The 5926-nt window shown below is 31.3% G+C and overlaps 1 long non-coding RNA gene across 1 annotated transcript; it reads left to right on the plus strand.

Moving 5' to 3' along the window:
* The first annotated feature begins 3004 nt into the window (after nt 1-3004).
* Nucleotides 3005-5287, plus strand: LOC128039772 (uncharacterized). The gene is made up of 2 exons (XR_008194363.1): nt 3005-3335; nt 5118-5287. It is a non-coding gene; the product is annotated as an uncharacterized LOC128039772 (long non-coding RNA).
* The last annotated feature ends 639 nt before the right edge of the window (nt 5288-5926 follow it).

Raw genomic sequence — 5926 nt, forward strand, 5'->3', positions numbered from 1 at the left:
TATCTTATGGGGGTATTTTGGTCATTTAAACTTATGGGGGTATTTTGGTCATTTTACCCTATGGGGGTATTTTGATCATTCTACCTTATGAAGGTATTTCGGTCATTCTACCCTAAGAGGGTATTTCGGTCATTCTACCCTATGAGGGTATTTCAGTCATTCTACCCTATGAGAGTATTTCGGTCATTTAACCCTATGAGGGTATTTCGATCATTCTACCCTATGAGGGTATTTCGATCATTTTACCCTATGGGGGTATTTCGATCATTCTACCCTATGAGAGTATTTCAGTCATTCTACCCTATGTGGGTATTTCGGTAATTTTACCCTTTGAGGGTATTTCGGTCATTTAAAAACCTTTCCGAAGGTCTGCAGTCACCTCAAGCGACACAGATAACCTAAATGATCATAACGGTATAAATGGGCCCAAGGCCCATATTCGGCCCACGCGCTCGTATAGCCCATTTAGCCCAAATTCAGTCACGGCTACGCGAACTATATAGTCCAGTCCAGTATTTGCCACTTAATGTGGACTTTATCCGTATGAGGCCCACGAGCCCATTGGGCCCATACGACCCATTTCAGCCCAACAAGGCCCGTAACGACCCAAGAGCACGAGAACGCTTGTGGTGGCCACAACAGTCTAACACCCATATTTTTGGGCTCGGTCCATATGGCTTCAATCGTCGTATTTCTGGCTTTTCGACTTTTGCCGACTCACAGAAGAGACAATGTGATTACACACTTAATGCGATTTGCAGATTCCCTTCGTTTTGAACACTCTTATTTCGAAAATCAACGATCATCGCATCCTTGGTTCCCAGGCAAAGTGTCAATCGACCTCGACCACCACCAGTTAGGAATGGAAGCAATGCAGGTTGGAGAAAGCGATGAAAACCTTACCGATCTCCCATCGAGAACCAGGAACAAATGAGATGATATGTATAACTCTCCACAACAACAACCTCCCCTAAATCCCAATATTCTCTCCTCAAATCTCTCCCCTTATCACTCCACCAATTTCTCCCCAACTCCCTCTATGACCATCGATTTCTCCTCAAACAGCAAAATAAATACCCCATTGCACAACCCAAGACTTGAACCTCAGACCTCACAGTTACACAACACGACACCTTGCCACTAGACCACAGGCTCTTTTTGTGTCATAAAACAAACACTAATACTTATAAGGCCTAAACGCCACTGTCCAGATTCAATTAAGAGCAAAACCAAAAATTCTGCAGAAGCCAAGACTTTAACCCCCTGACTTCTCAGACACTTCCAAACACTCCTAAATCACTTAACCACTAAAGCAGACATTCATTTATGTCACTGTCTTGCACAACTAAATATTTATGTGCAGTCTTCTAAATGTTCCCTTGTTCAAAACCTATTTCTTCTAGGCCCAAAATTCGGGGCGTTACACTTTTATACTTTAATGTAAGTAAAAACTTGAGTTCAAATAGATAACGAATTGAAAGTTGGTGCATTGGGTATACGACTTCTATAGTATGTTTTCACAATAGTGGAATTCATTGCTCGAGACATGGGTAAATGATATCCTCTAATTGGCATTACGTGATAGATGAAATGTAAGCGTGGCCACGGGTCATTTGTCCTTGTGATGAATGACTTTATTACTATTTGATAGTAATTACTTTTCATGAAAGAGCATGTTATGATCATATTAGGAGAGCGAATTTATCCTAAAGAAATTAAAGATATCCTATGAGGGTAACACAGTTATGACAGTGTCACTGATCGAGTTGCTTTCGTAATGGTATGTCATTAGGAAGAGCTCTATCACGATACTATAGTGGAATGACTTCGTGGCTAAATGAGTTTATAATTAATAGGAGAAAAGCTAAAACTTAATTATAAATCATTTGAGCCCTAATCACATATGTCCAATCGGTTGCTCTGTTAGCTCATTAAAATCGGAATTAAATTGCATGTTAAATCAAATGGACAAAAATGGTAAAGTTAGGGAAATGAGAAGCATTCAAAAATGAATGTAGTTTTCTCTCTGAGTATGGAAATGACCTAAGAATTAATTTATGGTTTTTTGAATTATTATTTAATCGATTAATTAAATAATTGAAGTTAGAAAATTAAATTAAATTAATTGGTTATTGTGAATTCATTGAATTAGAAAAATTAAATATATTTTCCTATAAATTCTTTTACAGTAAATTTGTTATGATTTTAACGTAATTAAAATTGAGTTTAGAAAATTATTTAATTCAAAAATTAATTAATTAATAAATAATGTTTATTTTGAGAAACAAAAAAACATTATCTGAGTTAGATTAAGGGCTAGTTCTTCATTGCTTTTGAAAAGTGCTTTTAAAAAGTGCTGTAGAAAAGTGCTGTAGAAAAGTGCTTTTGAGAAGTGCTTTTGAAAGGTTTGGTTTAAAATTTGAGTGTTTAACATTGCTGTCAAAAAGTGCTTTTGAGAAATAAAATATTTATTGTAGACATGTTATTATCAAGTAACAAATATGCATTTAAATAATATTTAAATTAGTTCATATTATTATATTTTAGTAATAATATAAAAAAATTATTATAACTTTTTGTTAATATTTTAATATATGAAATATAAATTGTAAATATTTTTAAGCAATAAATATTAATTATTTATAAAATTTAATTAGAATATATAAACTATATTTTAAATATTTAAATATAACCATTAAATATTTGTAATTAGTATTTTAAAAAATATTTTTTATTTTTAATTAATGATTTTAACACAATTGTAATTAAGCACCAAGAAAAAAAAGAAAAATACTATGTTATTGGAGGGGTGAAAAAGTAACTAAGCACCAAAAGTGCTTTTGGGAGAGGAAAAGCTAAAATTTCAAAAGCACTTCTGAAAAGCTAAAAATTTCAGTCAAAAGCAGCTTATTCTTCACAGCTTTTATTTCAAAAGTGCTTTTGGAGTCAGAATGCTTTTATTAAGTAATGAAGAACTGAGCCTAAATTATAAGGCCATGTTTGATTGGAGGGAGTAAGAACAGGTTACAGCCCAACTCGGCGGCCCACTACCAAACCCATGTTTGGTTGGTTGTAATGGTTTATTACGTTTTCTTTGAAAACAACCTTATTCTGTGAAAAGCCAGGATCTCTAAATTCTTCCCTCACTACCAAATAGCAATTCAACGAAGGTGGAAACTCTCTCTTTTTCCCATTTCCAATTTTTACCCCTCACCTTTCTGAAACCATCCTCCTTACTCCCTTGCTTGCTTGATTTCTTCTTTTTCTTTTCCCTTTCATTAGAATCACGTCATTTGGTGGGTTCCAAGTTTACTGCAACTGAAAACTAAACCAAGGTTTCTAACTCTCTTTTGCTCTCATACTACCTTAATGTTTGCTAAAGTTATCGCTGATTTTTTTTCCCTATCGACCCATTAGGTTCAAGAAATTTTAGTTTTTTCTGCTTCAGATTTGATTTTGAGTGGTCATTTTTGTTCTTTACCATGTTAGTTTGGTTGTTTTACTCTGATGAGTTTATGTTATTGGATTAATTTTTATGGATTTCTGTATATTAATTAGCTTGAAAGTTCCGAATAGAGTTCTACTTCTTGGTCCATATTAGAATTTTTAAATCTTTCTTTAAGATTTTTAAAGCTTTCTCTTTACTCATTTTCTAGTTTTCGAAAGATTCAGCCCAAAATTTTCAAGATCCCAAAACTCTAATGCAAGGCAAATTGAAATCAAGTTAAAAAGCCACGTTTTCTACTTTAGAAAATCCATCAATTTTGGTCACTGATGTTTCGATGATGGCTGCAACTTTTCTTTGATTTTTATATTATCTTGGTTTCTTGGTTTGCAACAAAGGGGGGAATTGGGTCTACAACAATAAGGTTAATTAGTTGTTCCTTTTTGTTTAGTTGTAGTTTAAGTATATTTTTTTAAGTTTTATTTGTAATTTTATCTACAATATTTAGATTTAGCCTTAAAATCTTAGAATTATTCATCAGTTAACTACCAAGCAATCAAAAAGAAAAGAAAATACTAGTAAAATATCAAAATATTAATATTAAAAATTCAACTTTTAATATCTGCAAAATCTTTTATTTTTGTACTAAAAAAGATTTATCATTTGAATCAAAATCCCTACCATCCTCTATCTTGATCAAGCAAATTTATGTATCGGCTAAGCAGACCTTCAACTCTACCAAGAGTTGAAAAAAAAAACATGATAAACATGAACATGATAGTTGTAATTCAATGGGGTGTGATTAGTAAGAGGTACCTTTTCTTGCATGAAAAATGCCTAACACAACCAGATGGTGAGAATATGATGAGAGCAATTTCGATGTTGCAAATGATGGAAAGCTCATAAGCTTTCTTGACTAGTCCATTTCTACGTTTGGAGAATGGCTTGTCGGTTGGTATCATTCTCGATCCTTTTAATTTGAAGTTTAACACAACCCATGACAGATGGGAAAAGAGAATAAATGAGTAGTACGTTTAGTTTTGGTATAAGGAATTGTAGGATACTTTGATTAATATTTTATAAGAATACCAATAGATGCAAAGGTAAGACACTTTGATGTTTATAATGAGGATTTACTTTGATTCTTCTACATTTTAGGAATTACTTTTATTTTTGTAATGAGGAATTACTTATTTAGTTGTAAACTGTTACTTTGAAGTTTAGTTGCTGCTTTTAAGTATTTTAAGTAATTCCAAAGTATACATTTAGTATTTTTTTCTTTTCTTTTTTGATTGTTTGACAGTGATGAACAATTCTAGGATTTTAAGGTTAAATCTAAATATTGTAGATAAAATTGGAATGATGAAACTTTAAAATGTTATTAAGCTTTCATCTCTTCTTTTCTTCTTTTATGTTTTAAATGTTTTAGATTAAGAATAACTTTGAGACTATCTTGGAGTTAGATTCTACAATACTCTGTCTGATTAATTTTTGGTGAGTTTTTGGGGAGCTTTGTTTCTACATTTTAATTTTTTTAGCATCTTTTACTGCAGAAGTAGGGGAAAAAATCTTGATGTATTGATTTATGTGAAAATTTGCTTAGTGAAAAGAAATTTGATTCTTTAATTTTTACGAACATGTTTGACCTTTTTCTCTGTTGCTTTCCATGTAGTGTTCTTGGCAATTGAAGCCATTGATTTGGCAGTAGACTTGAAGATTTGGTCTTTGCTGAGTCTTTTTCTGCGCAATGAGTGGTTTAAATTCAACTTGATTGATATTTGGACTACTTGTAACATATTTCCTTCACTACAGTTTTTAATAACTGAATTATTTTTTTCGAAATTTTTGATTTTCCATCTCAACAATACTATCTTTAAAGTTTGAACTCGAGTTTCTTCTTAGAAGTATAATACACATTATAATTGCACCCAACTCTTATTAGTAAATTCAATTCAATCCCTTTTTTTTTTTTGACAAAATTCAATCTCCTTTTTAATCCTTATTTGTGGCATATCTGTCAATTTCATTATTTAAATTATGTTTTATTATTTAAATTTTATTTTATCCATATTATAAATATTTTTATTTTAAACAATATTATTTTTATAATATCTATAATTAATTAGCATATTTCTTAAATAATACATATTCACACATCCTTCATGATTTTTTATTTTTATTTTGGATATACATATATCACAACGATGAATACCATAAAATAGCATATAATTATACCATGATGAACATAAAATCTAGAGATAATCCACACATATCATATTAATGTTTAAATATTAATATATTTGATAATTTTATATCATATTTACACAATTTAGCAACAAAAAAATACATCCATTTATGGATTGTCGATTCTATAATAGAAACTATCTCAAAAAGATAGCCCAACAATCAAAATCAGAGACTTAATTGAGTAATTGGTGTAGAAGCAATAGAGTAATCATGGTTCAAATTGGCATCATGTAT

This window comes from Gossypium raimondii, chromosome 3 (genome assembly GCF_025698545.1).
Source record: "Gossypium raimondii isolate GPD5lz chromosome 3, ASM2569854v1, whole genome shotgun sequence".
NCBI lineage: Eukaryota > Viridiplantae > Streptophyta > Magnoliopsida > Malvales > Malvaceae > Gossypium > Gossypium raimondii.